General features: G+C 44.4%; 1 long non-coding RNA gene across 1 annotated transcript in view; it reads left to right on the forward strand.

Annotated features, from left to right (window-relative positions):
• The first annotated feature begins 5,109 nt into the window (after positions 1-5,109).
• LOC146784145 (uncharacterized) overlaps positions 5,110-21,692 on the forward strand; it is a 38,079-nt gene continuing 21,496 nt past the window's right edge. Inside the window, exon 1 of the long non-coding RNA XR_014970680.1 lies at positions 5,110-5,227. This is a non-coding gene — a long non-coding RNA (uncharacterized LOC146784145). The remainder of the gene's footprint in view (positions 5,228-21,692) is intronic.

Below are 21,692 nucleotides of genomic sequence, written 5' to 3' on the forward strand. Positions count from 1 at the left end.
TTTGAAGGAGATAATTGACACCTCAATATGACGTTTGGACCCTTAACTTTTGATTAAGCTACGAATGGGTGGCTTATGCTTGTCCTCTATATTTTTTGTCTCCCTCTGTTTAGGCGGAGCCATTTATTCTGTACCATACTTAGGTTCAGCTTTCATGTGGTTGACCTCCAATACCCCGTTATAAGAAACTGAGGTATATGTACTTATTATTGGTCCCACGGTCCTGAAGAAGTGTCGCTCGAACTTGAGCATCTGTGACACGAAACATGTTGACCCCTGTCAACTATAGGCTACCCTGATACCTAGAATCACCTGAGTAGCCTCCCTGGTTTTACCTAGTCCCAGCCCTACCTAACCTTATTAAAACTATCGAGGGGCCAGGGCCTATTTTAATCTTTTCGAATCCCCACATTCTTAGGAGCTATTACCCTCCACAATCATTTACATGGTCTTCACACAAAACGGCGTACTCAGATCAAAAGATCTCCGATAAAGATGCCACCAGGCCCGTCGGACATTGCAGCGCCGGTCCGACGAGGAGCACGCCCAATGATGAAGCATGACACCCTAACAGGTGTGTGAGGGCAACAAGATCTGAAATTGAACTTTCCCTTCTCAGATCAGATTAATCACTACTATATTTTCCAAATTGGCCATTTAGAGGAACTGCTCTTACCTGTCTTTTCCTACGTAGACCCCTGGGAGCATTAGAACAGGACCTCTTTAAACAACCAGCTCTCGTGTCCCCCCTTCCTGATTACATACTCTACATGTTCTACAAAAACTCCAAAAGTGATATTGTAACAAAATCAAATGGATGGTTTGAATACCTGATATGTGTGTGCAAAGTAAAGATTTTAGTTTGTTTGCCCTAAATCAAGAGTGTAAGATGTGAGATACTGTGGTTGTGTTGTGTTGCTAGTTGGCAACATTATGTGAAGTAAACAGAGGTGCTGCAGGATGGTGCAGTGTGTTAGTCATTCAGCAATCATCGTTGACAAAACACTGTCCAAACATTATTGCAGGAAATAAACTAGTAGCTCAAGAGAAAAATTAGCTGATCAGTCAAACCAGCACCAGCATGCCCTCACCTCTATTCTGTGCAAAACCCAGGTACCTGGTTGTGGGCGTAGATCAGGGTCAACATCAATATACAAGTCTTGCTGTATGGCAAAGTTGTGCCAACAACTAACAAAAGGCTACAACCTTCCTGCACAAAATCTATGGGGTGTTCATGAGCACCTACCCCCCACGTAAGGTCAAAAATGTGAATCACCACTTGAGGACCCCAAAAGTGCATTCAATAATGGCTAGTGTATGTATATGCACTGTATTGTACCACTGCTGATATACTGTGGTTGAACAGCTGTAAGTTGTGAGGAAATGGGGAGGGAGAGCATATCAAACATCACCTGCAAAATAAAAAGAAATATGAATTGTTAACAAAGGATCCTCTATTTTGATCACACTACATCATGACTACCTGCATGTAGTGTGTGTAAGGGTAATGTGTTTGTATTGTGTTGTAAGAATTATCGATTATGTTTGAGATGCCACCCTCAATGCATATGTAGGCCCAGTGTAAGGTGTTGTTACTTATCAACAAGCCACATGCCATCAAAATCCCCTTCAATGTGCAAGAGGTGACCTCTAAAAAATGTATATGTCATGTGGAAGGAAACAGAGACATCAGAGAAGCAGACCCTGGCATTTTAGACCGTCTACACTGCAGTGCCAGCGATGTCTGTTGCGGAAAAGATGTGCTGTGCAGTGAGGTGGCCTAAGTGCAACATGGGTAAAGTCCATGTCACCAGCACACAAGAGAAATGGGCACAGGCACATAATTCCCTTGCCATCGTTTGCCTTTGTACCAGTTACTTGGCATGGCAAAACCCTGGTTCTGTTGATGCATTTCGTTACCTGATTTAAGCATCAAGACTGCCTTACCTGTGAGATCCCAGCGTTGTAGGAGGAAACCTAACGGAAAGATGGGCATAAAATGGAGTGCAGCCCTTATTTTGACATTGGCTGGGATATGCTGGGAGTGGGCTTTAGGTGAATGTAGTTCCTGCTTCAAGTCAGCAACCATTTCCCGAACTACATATGGTGAAAAGTGGTACTGGGCAATGACAGCTTCAGTGAACATCCCAAAGATATTGATCCTTTGCCTGGAGACACTTCCTCTCCTCCTGCTCACATAATTCTGCTTCAAAACGAAGAACAACCCTACAAAGACATTCAGCGGGAGGGCTCATGGCCCCCCTGCAGCCCCGGGGACCGCCAACCCCGGGGGCTTCTTTTTTAATGGATGGGGGCCTCCAAGGCCCCCCCAAGCCCCGGGGCTTTCATTAAATATTTTGCGGAGGCCACACGGCACCCCTGGGGCGTTAAACAAAAAAAACTACAACTGTGTGAGGGGGCTCGAGCCCCCCCCCCCCCCACACGCCCCGGGGACTGCCACCTCCCGGGGCACTAATATTCAAATTTGGGGGTCCGTGATGGACCCCTGAGCCCCGGGAACCCCCACCTCCCAGGGGCTGTGCATGTGATGGGAGGGGGGCCGTGCGGACCCCTCCTGGAGCCTGTGATGGCCCTGGGGACTGCCACCCCCCAGGGCCGGCTCCTGTAATGTCCCGGGGTGTCCCTATTTACACCTCTCTGCAATGCAGCTCTGTGGTGCTTACTGGAGGTACCTGGTGGGCTAATTGGACCCCAGGGACACTCAAGATTCAAGAGGACTTAATCCCCCAACTTAAAACGCGCCACAGGGCGTGTTTGCACAGTGTTAAAGGAGAACACGGGCCTGAGGTGACATGTGTGCAAACACACTCCTTGGCGCATTTTAAGTTGGGGAATTAATTCCCCTTCAATCCTGAGGGCCCTTGGGGGCCAATTAGCCCACCATGTACCTCCAGTAAGCGCCACAGACCTGCGTTGCAGAGAGGTGGTCCAGGCAAAGCCCCTTTTTACACCTCTCTGCAACGCAGCTCTGTGGCGCTTACTGGAGGTACCTGGTGGGCTAGTTGGACCCAAGGGACCCTCAGGATTCAAGGGGACTTAATCCCCCAACTTAAAACATGCCACGAGGCGTGTAGACACAGTGGTGAAGGGAGGGGGCGTGGCCTGAGGTGACATGTGCAAACACGCCCTGTGGTACATATTAAGTTGGGGAAATATAGTTAGTTGGACATTTCACTAGTATAAAACCAGAGAAATTCCCCCGTTATAGTTAATTCAGCTAACTATAACTCGTGCCCCTGCAATGCACTGCTGATGACATCACATATTACATCACTCATGACATGGTCAGTGACATCACTGATGACATATCAAATGACATCACTGATGACATCATCCATGTGGTAATTTGATACATCTTTTCACACCCTAATATAACCTTTGATACACCCACTCTAATTTACAGACTGCCTTTCTCAAAACCATAGACACTCCAACACTAATAACTACATACCCACTCACTGATTCTTAGGTTTACACACACATCCACTCACTCATTCGTGCAGTCACTCATACTTATGGTCACTCAGTACCGGACTATCATATGCACTCATACACCTATATAGAACTCACAGACCGCCACTCATCCATAGAGGTACTCACACACCTAGTCAGTCATGCAAATAATTAACCACACTGCCATTTACTCACCTATACAGTTATACACACACCAATTCACAGAGTCACACACACCCCACCCACACAAACACTCAGCCACCCATACAGATACTCAGACAACCAATCAATAACCCATATAGACACTCATGGAGCTATTCACAAACCCATGCAGCCGCTTACACACCAACAGACAGACGGATACAGACATTCACACAGTTTAATCACTAACCCATGCATTCAGTAAGATACGTTGAATCACTCACTTATAGAGTCAGTCACGCACCTACTAAATCATCCATTCAGACACTTATACACCCACTCATTCTTCAATACGCCTTCTCTGTATATATTAAACATAGTTAAACTTTACAGAAACACACAGTCACCGGATGATGTCATCAGTGATGTCATCAGTGATGTCATTACTTCGCCCTGTGTCCGCTCCGTAGTTTGTTTCAAATCCACTATTAATACACAGGCGAAGAAGTCGGAGATCCTTTTCCAGCATTAGGGCAGACGAGCAAAATAATGTAGACAGAAGGTTTCACAATCGTTGCAACCACACGCCCTGGGTGCCTCCTGTATGCGGTGACAAACTTTGTGTCGGCCGACACAAGCAGGAGCACACACACCGAGTCCATGTTTATTTCATTAAAGATCCCCCCCTCAGCGCTGACAGACTCGTTTCGCTGCTCTGGCTTTGTCAATATCAGTGATTTTCGTAAAGTACCACCATTTTAAAGTTAAAAAAAGTGGAAGTGCAATTGAGAGAAAATGGTAAACACAAAAGACGGAACAATATATGCTGAATGCAATGTCTTCATGTAGGCCATCTTAACACATAGTGCAGCATTGTCAGAAAAATACATGAGCATCGTTTTTCTTCCACCACGTATGCTGAATAAGACAAATAATATCCCCATTTCAAAAATATTCATATATACAGAGATAAACAGAATAATATTATCACCGACTCGGTGTGTGTGCTCCTGCTTGTAATGAGAAGTAAGGGCCAGGTGTCTCTGGGCTGAGACTTTTCGGGCTAGAAACAGCAGGAAAGTTATAGGTCTCCAGAGCGGTATTCTTCCGGGGATGCTGCTCTTGGTAAATAGTAATAAAGACCCCAGTGCTTAATTTGTGCCGGGGCTTTCCGGTGCTTAGCACCGGCACTTACTTATCAGGGCCGGGTCTACACATGGCGGCTTCTGCATGTCACATCGGCATGACTGCTTTGTTGCGCAAAGTGTTGTTATTGTCTCCAAATTCAGTCCCGGTGAAGTATTGCGGCTGTGAGACCTGCTGCCTAAGCCAAATTCATGTAATACGATGGAGGTCACGGCCCTTGGTTCAGTGTTGCTGGTGGGCGGGAGTAGGAACACTGAATTGGGCAGGAATCTAGATATATTTAGTTTTGCAGGGCTGTGTGCTGCAAGCAGCCTGCGCAGATTGTTTTCCATAGTGTCACGTGACGACCTGACACTCCCCCGCGGCCGCACCCCACCCACGAGTCATAGTCAGCCCAACGGCGTTGAGAAGCAGAGGCATATCCAGTGAATAAGGCAGTGCCACGAGCCCCCACCACGAGTAAACCGTAAGTATACAATTGACATACCAAAGCTGTTTTTATATTTTTTAGCTCGGTGGCATGACGCCGGTCACCGTGGTGGTAGCTCGTCGGCTTCAGAGTCCATGTTGCACTACTGCAGTGCCTGTCCTGGCCTAGTAGAGGCCCATGACTGTCGATCATACACATTATAATATCCAAATGATCTTGTGGAAGGCCCCCAAACACTTTGATCACTCGCGCCGGCAAAAGAAAGAGTTCTGCCGTCACGGGAGCCCGCCCTTCAAAGTGGCGCCATTAGGATTGTGCCGACCGTTGTGTATTACACCAAGCTCATAGGAGGTGGTCCGTAGGAGGATTTACTACTGCTGTGGAGGATGACACAGAACGGGTCAAGAGAGAAACCCTTTAACTTTGCAGTGTCTCTCCTTACCCGAAGAAATTATTTCAATTTTACAGTAAGCTCTTTTATTTAGGGGGATCGGTGCTGTGGAGGTCTCTCTGGCTGGCACAGATGGCAGCCGGGTGAACAGCACGCAAAAATGATGTGCCACTACCGGCCAGTCAGGTAGAATAAAGCACTTCTAAACGAAAACAGGTGCTGCTTGGCAGGCTCCAGCGACGTCTTTTCAGGCACACTCTAACTGCCGCCAGGCCTGCTGTTGGAACTTGTGCCCTCTTGGCCCCCGTGCCCAGCCAACCGAAGAGTTCAGGCCCAAGACTGAGCCTGGCAGTTTATTTCTTCACACACCGGACAAATTGTATTTCTGTTGTAACTGCGATAAATTATCAGTCAATCTGCAGCACAGAATAGCTGTAACCAGATAGGAACAGGGGTCTGTCCTTTTTTGCTCAGTAGTGGCTAGTTACTTCTATGTTATAGTGCTACGAGGACCCAGCCTGCGACTGTAGGTACATGAATTTTCACATTGTTTTAAAATTGTATTACACACAGTATATGCTAGCCTACCACAACATTTACGGACATAGTTCATTATAAAGCAAGTGTAAACTTTCATTTCAGGGGTTTTGCTCCAGTTGCAGGATATTATTGGAACTTGTGGATAAGTTCTGATATTTATCTCTTTCCGTGCACCTCATTACATAGTTTTTACTCAACAGAAAGTGTCACTCGAAATGTCACACAGTTTGCAGTTAAATGTCATTCACAAGTCCACCAATACCTTCCATTTCTAGTGCTTCGCACCAGTTTTAAAATCATCTTAGACTTTCTCGTTGCTCAAATGGGTGTAATTTCTAATTATATATATATATATATATATATATATATATATATATATATATGTATATGTTTCCCTCGTCTTCATTGCTTGCGAAAAAGTGTCACTCACAGTCGGTGAAATGTCACTCATAATTACACTAAAATTATGCAAATGTCACACATAGCCATCTGAAACCTTGGCAGCTATGCAAATAGCAGATTCTACACATAGTTTTAAGCAGTATCAAGGCCAAATAGGCTTGACGTTGGTTTGATTGATACTTTAAGAAGTCAGCGAGTCCATGGGTAAGTCCTGGTTCCCAAACAGGCACAGTAGAAGAAGTATGATTTCATTTTGCATAGGCTTCCGTAGTATGTGTAAACTTAATTTAGGGCCGAGGAGCAGTTAACTTAAGGCCCTGCCAAGGGCTGGAATCTGGATAATTTAGTTCCGTGTGTGGCACGCAGCGTGTGCAGATTTGTTTTCAGATTGCAACGTCCTGCAATGATTTTAATTGTCTACATAGCCACTGACTAGACCTTACAGTTAAATATAATCAATTCGCAGCGGGATGGTGAAGAGAACGTTCTCTTTACAAGACGAGCACAAAGCCATTTTATGAACATAAGACATTTGCATCGACGTGAAAACACATACAGTCCTATTAATAAGGTCTCTTTTCATACTTGACTCCACTCATAAAGCCGCAGGAAGGTCGTACAATCTTAGAAGATAACTTTGAGAATTACAAGTGTAAAGACATGTCAGCACCCGGAGGGGCACAAATTTGAGGCATGGTGGGTGTCGCAGCCTTTTGTGATCCTGCAGTTTAACAAGTTTAATATTTTCATGTTAAAGTAATACCTGTTATTAACGTGATTTGAAGCCAAATGGTAAATACTATGACAATGTCATAAAGTACTGGTATTTCCTGCTGAGGCACTCCCTCCTCTAGGAATACACCACATGAAGATACCTTTAATGCAATTACAGTTGGAAAGTGGTCTCTCTTTGTCTTTCTCTGTCTCCCACACTTTGTTCACTAACTTTTTCTGCCCCTCCCTCTCTTTCCCTGTCCCTCTGACTCTGTTTTCGCTCTCTATTGCTTCTTGTTTTTTCCCTCTCTTTCTTTATATCCTTTTGTCTCTTACATGCTCCATCTTGATGCTTCCTTATATTTTTCGTTTTCCGTCGAAGCCTTTACCTCTCTCTTTTATTACATGATTGTCATTCACAGAACACCACAGTGTGACAGCATTTTGAGTAATCAAGCACTGACTTATATTTCGTTTTGATGTGAAAGACGATGTTGATGGAAATAGTGTAGCCCTCCCACGAGCCTGATAGTTTTTTCTGCAAGACATTATATTGAAAGCATGGCAACGTGTTTTTGTCCAAACTGGTACGCATTATGTCACTTTATAAAAAAAAAAAAGATTTTTAATCTGAAGTTTGTATACATCATCCCAGAGGAAGGATATCCATAAAAAATTGCTGTGGCTTTCTCTTCCTAGATAGATAGATAGATAGTTGTTTCTCAACCTACAGCTATGAGTTTATTCTCATGTTCATGTTAGAACGTGAAAACCTTTATCTCGGTTTTCTTACAATATCAAAATCCTTGCAAATCATTTTGAAACAAAAGGTACTTGTGGGTTATTGTAGGGAGTGCAAAAACGGGTGCTAACAGTATATTTTGTACTACCTTTGCATAAGAACCCAAGAGCCGAGCACAGCCTGGGCTTACTCTGGGCTTACTCTGGTTTTGCACTTGCCTTTACCATCAACTATTGCTTTTTTAAAAGACTGTACTAGAGAAGAATTGTTGCCCATAGCTTTTGTAAATGCACGCTTTTAAACGCAGTGTTGTACTAGCATATCAGGCATTGCCAAGTCTCAGAGTGCCTGACAAGCCTGTCCAACTCTTTTTAAATATAGAACACCCATTAGAGGCAACTTTCAAACTCACAAATCTGAAGATATTTAATCGTATGCAGGCAAGTACGCCCTCACGCATTCTTTTTTATGGTATAATCCAAGTGAGCTTCAGAAACAGTTTTGAAAAACTCAGACATCACTATTTCATTGTTCATTACTTTCAGTAAAATTACGTTTATTGTTGCATTTGCTTATGAGGAAGGCTCCCTTGCTGAAATTCAGATCGGTTACATCTAACTTTTAACAGTGCGAGTTGCGGATGTGGGTGAAGCCAATAGACTAAGTGGGTGGAGCCGGTGAAGGAAGTGGGTGGAGCCGGAGAAAAGTAGGTGTGGCCTCCGACAAACATTTGAGCACCTGGACTTCATATTTTACAAATTAAGCACTGAAAGACCCTATTAAGATTAACTTTGGGACTACATCTGGAAACAGGTATTTGTACAAATAAATCACGCTGCACGCTTTTATGTACAATTCCTCACACACTTTTACCCCCTGTACATTTAAAATTTGTATTCTCCCATTTTAATTGCTTTTTGGAATGTTGCAGCCCAAGCCTGCACTCCGAGCTAAGTGAGTTCAATCCGACATTGTCAATTATTTGCCCAGCTCACCATTAGCGATTTCATTTAGTGTGCCTTATTTCAAGTGTTCTACATTGATGTCATATTTTAGAGCATTTCCCGTCATATCATTTGCCAAACGATACATTTGTACAGCGTGATGTCTGTGTAGTTACAACTGTCTAAGCCCATGTAGGGGTGTGAAATTGCACATTTTAATTGAGCAGTTTAGCAAAATTGTCATATTACCATATTACTGATCCATTAGTCTCAAAGGAAAAACATTGTAAGCGGTGGTAATTGAAGCTTCTTTGGCTTTATGATCGAATGGAATTATTCTGGGTATGGATAAATCTCAAAGGCAACTTTCCAGAAATATGCTTAATATTAAAATGGAATGTATGTTTGAACACAGAGATAGCGTGCTCTGTACAACGTTGTTATTTCTGATAGATAATTTCACTCACCAAATTTAGCATCTGGATAATACACTGATGGTTCAGATATTTCTCTTTAACCCTTGTGTAAACAGTAGATTATTTGTGATAGAATGTCTGGGGACAGAGGTCTGCAGCTCTGTCTATTTATTTATTCTGTTTATCTTAGTAAAAATATTTTTAACTCTGTATCTTTCATATGAATTAGGGTCTGCTTTCATTCATTCTTTCAATGTCTTTATTCGATCTTCTAAATGCAGATCATAAAAGATAAACAAAAAAGATCGTGCAATATAAAACGAAAGTATTAGAAACATCAACAATAATACATCTTTTCGAAAAGTAGGCAGATTTTAAGCATCTTTGGATCTCAGTCTTGATGTAGCTGAGGAAGCTAACACGGTCCATCACTTTCTGGATTAGATAGGCATGGATGCCCGGAGATATTTGTGTAGTGTATCACATTAGGACACCATGTTCGAGTTACATCTGTGTCTGCCCATCACTAAGTGCACGAGGCACTACAACACAGGTCATAAAAAGTGACCGCAAACTGCACACCGTTTGACACCTGCCTTTGATTTTTGCGATGAGACTTATGTACGTATAGGTTGCATTAAAATCTATAGTCATGGTGTGGGAATCTCAGAACGACCAGCTTAATGAGTATAAATTAGGCAGGTCACTGTTTGTAACCCCATCTGATTGACAGCAACATAGGTATGATGCCCTGCAAGGAAGGGTTGCTGTGTTTGCATTCGCAAATGGAAAACATATTTTTTATAGTAGCTATGGCCCTATGATAGATAAGCCGCACTTTTAGCAGGTGCAAATGGGAAAAGGGCACCCTATCATGTATAATGCGCTGCCTTCAAGGCAGCAGCGAACCCGCGCTGTCCTGGGGTCAGAGCATTCAAGAGAAATATGGAGCAGCTGTTTGGAAGCTGCTCCTTGTTTCTCTGAGCAGGCGGCAACCCGCCTACACTTTAAAAAGGGATTTGAGACCCCCTTGCAAGTGGGTGCAGTGAGTGACTGCACCTGCCTGCAAGGAGATGTCTGGGGGTCCATCAGGCTCTCTTTCTCCCCTCCAGACGGTCTGCCATCCAGAGGCATGCTTGTAGGCGACGCACTGTCAGAGTGCCTCCTGCCAGCTTCTTTGCCTCTGCACCCACGTCAATAATACGGCATGGGCATAGATGCAAAGGGATCCCCTCAATTGCATGGGCCACGCCCCCATGCAAATGAGGGAATGCCCTCTTGAGAAAAAGCTGGTGATACATATGCACCAGCCCTTTCAGTATTACAGAAGGGGCCACACAGTGTCTGCAGCCCCTTCTGTATTACCAACATGCCAGGGGGGCACGTAAAGCAGGCACAAATGCTCATTGCGCCCCAGGACATATTTTGTAATACGGCCCTTGGTGTACCTTAGTGGAACCGGTGCTCCTTTACAATAAAAGCATTATGTCCATTTTGGAATATACCACCCTGCCCCACCAAGACTGCATGACAGAAGTAGCAAAACAGAAGTTGTCCTATGAGGACTTTTTCATCTCTGTGAATCAGTTACCAGCCCCTTTGAGGTGTCAGTAATTAATTAATGCCTTGCGGCTGCCATTGAAGCCACAAATTATTGACACTCACCATTGCAACTCTCTTCTGCTCCTAATTATGATGCAGAATGATTCGAAAACCCAATTTTGCAAGTCAAATATGCTTTTCTGACTGACAAAGTTTTATTAAACAGAAAAAAAATACTTCGGTTGTAAACCCTGTGATCCTGCAAATCACAGGGTTTGAGATTGAAAAATGGCTTTGTATACCTGATCCCAAGTGTGTATTTGCCTTCATTTCATCTGGCCCTCAAGCATTTTGCTTGGTTTCTGTTCAACAGTCAAATTTTATAGAATAGCCAATTTTTATTTTAGAAAAGTTACCAATATTTTGCAAAATAGAACAACTGGCCTTTGAAATTCCTCGAAAATGCCTTGATCATTTAGCAACAGCTTTTTTATTATGCACCTTTTCTCATAGCAATTGTTTATTGATTTGGTCAAGATGCCTTGATCAAATCCCTCAGATGTAATGGCAACATTTTCCCATAGTACACTTTTGGTCATACGTCATGAATGGTTTTTACCACACCTAATTAAATTTAAAAAATTACGGTATGGTATGGTATCTGCATTTGCATAGCACTGTTTTTTTTATACACCTCTAGCGCTGTGTTATTGCCATTTTTTTACACTTTATTTGGTTGATTTTGCTTAAATTTGATTGAAGTTGGCTAGACTAGAAAGATAAAACTAAACTAATGTATTGATTAGTGATGACATAGAGGGTTATTATGATGGCGGTGAACCCGCCACCGGCAACCTGCCGATTGTGGGTTCACGGCCATCGTGCGCCCATTCTCCGCCCTCCAGATTAGTATGGCGGGTGATGTGCTGGCAGACAGAAAGCCTGTCCGCCATGGGTCCGACACAGGCAATCATTATGATTGCCTGTCGGACCCACCCCGCATCAACAAAATGGTGGGGATGCCTAGCAGGCACTGACTGACAAATTTGGATACTTCATCCCTGCCAGCCTGTGTATGGTGGTTCAACCGCCAAATGGCAGGGATATACTTTGGGGGTCGGATGTGGGCCCCTCTTTTGCAGGGGCATGTAACTTGTGCACTTGGGGCGCCTCTATGGATCCCTACAGTTCCCTACACCAGTTGGAAGGCACGGTGTGGTGCCTGCCACGTAGTGCAGCGAAGTGCACGACATACATTTTTATCATTGCAGCAGCTGGTGGAACCAGCAGCACCCACCGCAATGGTAAACATGCACAATGCGACTTCCACAGTGGCGGTCGCATTGTAATTACTTGTGGGGACCACCGGTATATAGGCGTCTGGTTCCAATTCCTGGGATGATGGCTGATATTCACGCCCTTACTTTGGATGGTATAATAGTGAGATGAATCGTGTTAAAGATGTGGTGGAGCATTATGTTCCTAGATGTGCATATGGAAGGCTATTGCCCTTGCATTTGTTCTGCAGGGGGTTTCACAGTGGTCCATTGTTCAGCTTTGCTGGATGCATTGCTTCCAGGCATATTTGCTCATTTTGTAGATTGGATGCAATGATATATAGAATTATTGATTATAACAGAGGGAATACTTTTCAAGAAGGAGTGTTTAGCAACATGGAATAGACAACAAGAAAATAGTTTTCAACGGGTGTATTTTTCACTAAGGAGTCTTTGAAGACATCAATCAGACTACAAGAGTGATGCTTGTCTTGTCTTTAATGTCACCCAGAACCCAAAGGGAAAAAGAACACAGTGTCAGGAAATGCCTCTTTTTGTATGATTATCCCCATACTTCTGGACTTATGTTGCTGGTTTTTCAACTCTGAGAGTGCACTGAAGCCTCCTAACCAGACCTTAGTGCCAGTTTTCTACTCCCTTACCAAGTATATGTTGAAGTGGCTATACCCAATTGGCAAGTGCTGACTTACTTATAAGACTCTAGTATATGGTATTCAGATTACCCAGAGCATGTATCACTGTTTGTGCCACTCAGGGTGTGGAAAGACAAAATGGCTCTCTGACTGCCACTGCAGACTGGAGGAGCAGTGTTTACACTGCTAGTTTGACATTGACGTTTAAAACAAATAACAAAGCCATCACTCCCTTAACCCTATATATAAGTGCCCCCTAATTTTGGAGCCCTATGGCAGGGAGCTATATAATGTTAAGTAAGACATATATTTTCTATATGTCATAACAGCAACACTTTGAATTTATTTTTTTGCTAGTAAACGTTAGTAGCACCATTGGCTAACACAGAGTTACCGGCTGGCACCGCAGCATGGCTAACTTCTCAATGTGACCACCTAACTGGATATTGTAAGGTGTTAAATTAATGGTGGCAGAGAACCCAATCTGATGCTCAGGTCGAATTTACTGTCATAGTTAAAGTTCTACAACTCTGTGCCCAACGAGTCCAGTGGCCTCACCAAGGCCCGAGCACAAGACAGCTTTCAGCCTGCCTGGGGAGACATGTGAAAGAGACAAAAATGGAAAAACCACCCATAAACCAGTTTTCCTGTGGGTGTGTAGCCCTTAGTTAGCCACACCTCTTAGGTGGGCTACCAAGCTAATGATGACCAAAGAGTGGTGCTGCCATTTTAAGAGCAAATAGAAAAGTGCACTCTGCGATAGTCAGATGACACACATTGCAGGAAATACATCACCAGAAGGGAAAGGACCGAGTAGCCCATTGGCTATTGACCGTGTAGTCCCTCAGGGATCTTCCCTGGGGTAAATATCGCACCTCTAGCACCCAGTTTATCACACCATTTGGGGTTTGTGGAAAGGACTGAGGAAAGGCTGTCCTGCTGCCCTTGAAGCTGCACAAAGAGAGGCTGCACTGTTGATAGGATGATAGCTGCTGCACTTTGGGCTCATACAGTTTGGACTGCGCCTGCAGTTTCTGGCCTGGATAAACTTTGACATCCAGCCCCATATCAAAGCAGTGACTCCAATGATCAGTTGGCTGATCCCCTGGAACCAGCTCCAGGTATACAAGAGCTGAAGATGCCCTAATCTGCAAGTTGGTAGCCACCTCAGATGTTTTGCTGCTCTTTGCCAACGGGTGCATAAAGTGACCAATCCTCGACAGTCAAAAGATGAACATGAGTCCGCTGGATCCAGGAGTGCCATCAGAGTCCAGATTCCTCACTCAAGAGGGACACTTTCCCTTGCCAAAGGATTCTGCTCTAACCGCAGTGCAAGGAAATCAGTCACCCAGCAACAGCTGGCCAGATATTGCAACCAGAATTACTTAGTGGGACTCCAACCTCTGAGGCCAAAGTTGCCCCACACCACTTGTGGTCCAAGGAATCATCTCAAAGGCACCCTGATCAACCACACCTCAACCTGAGAGTCCTTGAGCATCTTTTTGCATGAATCTTGAGAATCAGGACCACTCCATTACAGTCCATGGCAGTTATCCTGTACAGTTTGGAACTCAATGTTAAAATGCTCTGAGGGACAGGTAACTTTCCAAACTATTCTCTCTGGCCCCTGAGACCTCCATCTTGTTGGATTTACGCATTCAGTCCAGGCCAGAGTTGCTGAGCTAACTCTTTCCAACTTTTCAAACATTTACAAACATTTTGTTCACCAATGGTTTTTTGCAGTTGCAGTTAAAAGTATTTATATCTTCCAAAATAAATCTGTACCTCCTGACCCCTCAGGTGGATGTTGATCATCAAGGTCTCTAAAAATTCGTACAAATACACTCTGGGGCATATTTTTATGGCAATATCACCGTGTTAGCGGCACTTTTCTGCTGCTAAAGCGGTAATATTTTCATCGCCTTAAGTTTTTAGGTGAAAGCGTCCGTTTTAAAGATCGCCACTTCTGTTAGCAATAATTATATGCAGGAGAGGCGTTCCCGTGCAAAAACGCGCATGAACACCGCTACTTCATATTCACAAGGGGATCCTTGAACTTCTGCAAACTAAAAAAACTGGCTCTAACTGGAGTTAGAGCCAGTAACTTAAGACCAGAAAATAGCTGGTCTTAAAAATGGGGATAACACTTGGGGCCACATCTCAGCAGGTTTTGGTGCAGGACAGCGCTGCAAGCAATGCTGCAGCGCTGCCCTGCGACAAAACTACAATGCAGGAATGCGCACCATCAATAAGATAGTGTGCATTCCTGGTCCCGAGTAATGAAAAGTGTGGCAGGACTGCAACAAGAAAGCATTGCAACACTTCTCACTATGCGCTTCTTGCAACAGCATGGATGTGCTGTATTCACTGGGTGGTGCTCCATGACGCAAGTAATGACAGATACGTCAGGAATCCTGCTAAAGTCACGCATTGCTGCAGGTGTGTCACAACCATAAAGAAACTCCAGCAATGCCTGGGTTCATCCTTTCCTGGTGGCACAGCATCAACCTCACCTCTGCCATCAGGCAGGCAGAGGTACTGACACAGTGCCGTTTATCAGGGTTGCCCGAGTGTTGGTGATGTTGGAGATCCATCGGTGGTGGTTGTGCGCTGCGGTGTCATCATTCAGAAGCAATGATGGAGTGTTGGTGCGGAGGGAGTTGACAAGATGTTCTTTGGTGGCCTTGATCCAGCTGCAAGGGGGTGCGATTATGGCGGTGGCATCCAGTGGGCAAGGTGAAGACGTGATGTTACCAATGATGGTCGGTCCTGGAGAGTCCACTGTTGTGGCTGTAGTTGAAGTTCCTGCTGGCGAAGGTGACATGCTTGACTGTGTGTCCTGCTAAGTGACTTGTTGAGGGGACCTGCTGCTTGCGTCTGAAGTAGGGGACCTTCACGAGGAGGGGGTGGTGTCCTGGTCACAGGGGTTGTCCAGGTGAAACTTGAGTTCACGAGTAGGATGTTGTCGATGGAAGGGAGACCCTGGGGTGCAATGAGGTCTACAATGGTATTGAAGAATGGGGGGCCAGGGCCCGGGGGGCCTGCACATAAGGGTGCTGCAGAGGATGTACTTGGGCTTGGTCTGGATCTACGAGTTGAGGTGGTCCATGGTCACCGTTAGGCCAATAGAGTGCGTGGTCAGTCAGAGTGTGCCTCTGTAAGTGATGGCAATGCCTTGTCCTCAACGGTCGAGCTGCTCCTTGTGGGTGATACTGCATCCATCAGTGATGGTGATGGCGAGCAGAGGTTGGGCCTGGCAGGCGAGGTGGTGTCCAGAGTTGATGACGAGGAGGGTGCTGGTGTCGTAGCGGTGGAATGTCCAAGAAGAAGGCTCCTTGGTGCTGAGGGCGGTCCAGGGCGGTCCAGGGCAGACGGACACAGACGGGCTAGCCTATGGTTTGCCTTTGGCATGGGAGACGTCCTGTACAATGCAGGCAGTACATCATTAACTAGGCAACTCCAACAATGCACGTGCCTTTCCATCACATTTAAGTAGAACACATTGTGAGGTCAGTAATGGTGTAATTTTAAGTTTTTTCATGTGGGTATGGGTTTAGGATGTCAGATTTGAAATGTGGGGTGTGTTTTGAGGTCAAATATGAAATTTGTGGTGTGTTTTGTGGTAAAATATGAAATTTGTGGTGTGTTTTGGCACAATTTTTGATATTGGTTTGTGTTTTGGGGAATCAAAAAGGTAATTGTGGGTTCACGGTTGGGTGTGGGGTTCAAAGGTTAGTTTTGTGTTGCACTCACTGAAGTGTGAATAGTGATATGCAGGAAGCATGCACAGTCAGCCGCAGCAGAAAGAGCTGGTGTGCCACAGTACAGTCGGCGCAGAAGGGCAGTGCACTCTGCTGCACACAGGGGCAGTGTGCACCCCTGCTGCTGTGCACAGATGGGCACAGGTGTCCGCTGCTCCTGGAGGCACAAGGAGACAGAGTGCCCCCTTCTTTTGTTGCAGAAGGCACACACAGATGGACAACTGCGTGGCATGTAGCAACAGAGAGACAGTGTGACCTGACCTCTAGAGGCAGTTGGCACTGGAGATAAAGAGAGGGGACAGTCTCTGATATTGCTGAGGTACAAAGGGACAGTGTGCCCTGCTGCCTGAAACACAGAGAGATGGGGTAGTGTGCCCTGCTGCAGTAGGCACATCTTATCAGGAGTCCATGATGCAGTAGGGCAGTGCACACTCCACAGAAGGCATCGAGGAGGTCAGTGTGGCCTAATACTGGAAGAAATAGGTGAAACAAGCACTGTTATAGGAGGCACGTTGTGCCCCACTGCAGGGGCATGGAGGTGCAGGGGGCTCTGCTGCAGGAAGCAGAGAGGGTAGTGTATCCTAGTGATTTGGTGGCGCTTAGGGGCAGTATTGTACAGAGGGATAGTGTGCTCTGCTGGACTGAGCACATCCTGACAGGCTCCCCTCCTTCAGAGGAATGCAGTGTACCTTACAGCAGGAGGCACAGACGGACAGTGTGCCTTTCTGCAGGAGGCACAGATGGACAGACTACCCTGCAACAGAAGGCACGGATGGACAGTGTGCCCTGCTGCCTGAGGCGCAGATGGGCAGGGTGCCCTGCTGCAGGTGGCACACAGAGACAGTGCGCTCTGGCGCCGGAGGCAAAGATGAACATTGTGTACTGCTGCAACTGAGGCCCCTGAGGAAGGATGCCCTGCTTCGGGAGGTACATAGGAGCAGTGCTCCCATCAGGGTGCATCAAGGGGCAGAGTTTCCTGTTGCACAGGATACAGAACATCCTGCTGCTTGGATGTATTTATTGGTGGAAGGGTGAGCTTTTAGTAGTGTTATGTGAGTGGCAGCTTCTGGCTTTGGGCTCTGCTCTGGGTTTATTGCTGTACAATGATTAAAGCCTTTCAGCTGCTCCACAGTGAGCTGCGGTAGTATCCCCGAGTTAGCATTTGCTACTGCGTAACTGAATCTACTGTGCTGCTTGCAGCGGCGGTGGTGGTGGAATTTCAGCCCAATGATTTCTGGGAGCAACAATTTCTTAGTAACAATGCCGGGCCTGGCATTTTTGTCAGCGGAGAAGGTGCTTTTCCCCAGCGTGCCACTAAAATGCTTCACACTGTTGAGGAGGGTTTATTCCCGACGTGAAAGGGTCTCTGCTGGGTGTCCGGACCGGGTGTTGTTCTGTCAAACAGTGGCAACACGGCAGGCATGACTCATCGCCTAGATTCACACAGAATTGTTCAAAGAAGTTTGTCTTTGATTCTGTGATGCTCCCTCCTTCCCAGCAGCAAAGATGAGAGGGCTGTTGACTGTCTCTAGACCCAATCAATCCCCTTCTTTGGTAAATGTGAGAGAAAAATGCAAACTTTCAGTTGGTTTTTGCATGGCAGTTTATTTGCAGTGGGGACAAGCAGTTATCGCCGGGAGGGAAGAAGGGACTTTTCTGGTGATAATGTGCTGATCGCAAGGTATCCCCAGCTAACGCCGATTTCACTATCGCCATTGCGATAATGTGATCATGAGTTTTCTCCGCTGTTCCCTGTTAATATCGCTATTAAGTGACGGTGTTTTTCAGGGTTATGCGGCGTTACCAAAAATGACGATATCTGCTATTGTCGATCGTTATCACATGTCTTTGAGAATATCCGCTTCTGTTTTTATAAATTGATGTCCAATTTCGTTCGTATTCTGAGATTTTCCAATTTTGATGTTTGGTGCTGCTAAATGATTTACATTAAGTTCCTTTGTCAAGCCTTGCTGCTCAAATCCACAGCTACTCAAGGTTAAACAATGGTGATACAAATGGGCCTGACTGTACAAAAGACAGTTTTTGAGAGTGTATTCTAAGATAAGGCCCACAGCCATATCATATAATTTGGATTTTACCTAGCTTTGATGGTCAGAAAATGTGGATTTTATTAAAGACACAGAGGCTAACATCATTGCATTCTCCTTTATTGCCATTACTCACAGCAGCTTCTTTAAAGAATACAGAACTGTATCAAAATTCCAAAATCAATGAAAGGCTAGAAAGCCCAGCCATCATCCTTCTTTTTTAGCATACTGCCAAACATAAAAAATAATAAAACTTTTCCAAAACATCTCCAAATATCAAAAGGCCAAAGTCCAAACAATATTTTCCTGAATTCTGAATAGCTATTTCGGGTTGATCCAATCTTCTTCCATCTTCTTCTTATTGTTGTGCTCGAGCTATAAGAAAAAAACAACCATAAATACTGGGTTGGGCAAAAGGGAGGGATAATATTAGCCTCCGCGTCTTTAATAAAATCCATTTATCTGACCATCAAAGCTAGGGAAAAACTACATTTTATGGCAAGATCAGATGCTAACATTATTGCAAGTTTAAAGCCTCTCTAATAAGCAAGTATCCACAGTCACAACAAATTTAAAATAAAACACAACATTCAACCAATCCGTACACCTTAAGATGTCCCAACATAAATGCTTTTGATTGTGAAGCAGCTCTCACAGAATGTGCACCAAACAAACTTATATCCACACCTGCATCCTTCATCACCTCCTTTATTCAACGTGGAAGAGTAAGTGCTGGGACTTCTTTATGTAGATGTCTAAAGGATATTAGCATGTGATGTTCTGATAAGATACATAACTGTTAAGTTCTCCTTACGTACTCTTATGCAGCGAACCACACACAACTTCCCATGCTCATCAAAATATGGATAGAAGATTTTTTCTGAGTATGTTTTTGTCCTTTTATTCACATAAAAACACGCTCATTCTGGAATAAATATTCTACTACTAATATCCAATGCTCTTACATCTGAAACTCACCTAAGTGAAAGTAAACACAACAAAATGGTTAGGCTTTTGGGTTCTGTCAGATTCACAAATTAGGGTACATGCATGAAGATCTTTCCCATCTCCCATGGAGTACGACGGTTGAATCCTGGCCCCATTTCTGCTTACCATCTATTATAACAGCCTGGAATCAGCACTAATGGAAGCACAGGGTGAGGCTCCTAGTGTGGGTTCTTGGGCAATTCAAGTCCTCTTATATGCAGATGATTCCATGCTTAGCTCAAGGATGGCGTTATGTCTCCAATGTCTTGTGCATCTTTTATGGAGGGTCTGGATTTGTCCGTAAATGTTGTAAAATCATTTATTATGATGTTGGGGTTTAAGCCTGTTCAATCAAGGAGTCATTTTTGTCAGAAAGCCAGACTTGCCCTTGTGAGCTCTTTCAATTACCTGGGCATCCTGTTTGGTGACAAATACTCCTGGGGCCCCTCCTTTTATTCAAAGAAGTCTGCCCTTGCCAGGCTGTGTGGAGAGTTGATGTATGTTGGCTCACAGGTGGGCAGGAAACCTGTGAAACCCTTGATCAAAGTCTATAAGGCCAAGTGTGTCTCAGCCGTGGCCCTGGGGGTACTGGGATTGTGATCTAATACAGTGAGAAGAAAACAGGTTCATCAGGAGGCTTTAGGTGTCCCATTATGCACTTCCAAATTTGAGGTCTATGAGGAACTTGGTACCAGTTACATCTCAGACGTCCTCAAACTCAGGTCTGTATTAAGCTGGATTTTTATCTGGCTAAAGAGTGATCCCATTCTTAACAGACTGAATATTTAGGACTTCCTTTTGTTGGATAACCATAAATCCATCCCATGACTAGATTAAATAATGACTACATTTTTAGCCTTGGGTCATCCCAGCCTTTTTACGCAACCAGAAGGGATCACTAAAATTAATGCAAGTGGGATAAACAATGATTTTAATGTGTCTTTCGGCTAACCATGAGGATATTGAATCTTGTCATCAGTGTGGGCTTACTTCCTGACAGAGACAGTTAGTTCTCTGGAGCTATACCTAATCTGGGTGAATAACATTTACCAACAACATCATTTATCCAGATCGAGAATTAATTTATTTTTCCCACTGGTTAGTTTTCCGAAAGGATGTGTGGCATGTGGCCACTTAGGTCTCGTGAGTGTGATGGTGTCTTAGGACAGACAGACACTGTTTCATGTTATAATGTTTGCCATTATTATTCTCTCACATAGAAAAAGTATTTTATTCTAATTCTGAAGGATGACAAGTTTACTCAAGTGAGACCGGCCATGCTTTTCCTCACCATGATGAGGAGCGTCCATACATGTGTATGTAAGGGTCTCTTTTTAAGCAAAGATTTGAGGTGCTTGGCCATGGCGCATCTGTTTTTCTTGAATAATGTTTCTTAATTTACTGAACCCTGTTTATCTTGGATCAACTGGCACCTGTTCATAGTTGGATGCATTTTTAATCTATTGCGCTTTGTAAAATGCTGGTTGCTGATAGTCTGACTAGCTTTTTATGTATTCGGCATAATGAGTCAAGTTTCTATGTAGGTATTTGCTTTTATTGTGCTTTTATCATGTTTTATATATTTTATTCCAACTGGATAAAAAAATATGTCTATCTATCTATCCTCATCAAATGCTTCACCAAAATATCTTGCCCCATGGAAACACCATTCAACGAAACATGTCCTGCAGCAATAGCAGATCTATGCACATTAATTGCCCGGAGCCCAGGATTCTCTAATAAGAACTGAAACCTCCTGTGAAAGTCCTGGCACCTCCCAGATACACCAGATATTTTCCAAGCTACCAGCCTCAACTGATCTGTTATTACCAACTTATGTATTTCTTCTAATGGTCCCAACATAACTTCCTGAAATTCAAGTAGCAGAATTGGTAAATCTACCGACATCTTTTATGGAGGGTCTGGATTTGTCCGTAAATGTAGCAAAATCATTCATTATGATGTTGGGGTTTAAGCCTGTTAAATCAAGGAGTCATTTTTGTCAGAAAGCCAGACTTGCCCTGGTGAACTCATTCATTTACCTGGGCATCCTGTTTGGTGACAAACACTCCTGGGGCCCCTCC

Source organism: Triturus cristatus, chromosome 11 (assembly GCF_964204655.1).
Source record: "Triturus cristatus chromosome 11, aTriCri1.1, whole genome shotgun sequence".
NCBI lineage: Eukaryota > Metazoa > Chordata > Amphibia > Caudata > Salamandridae > Triturus > Triturus cristatus.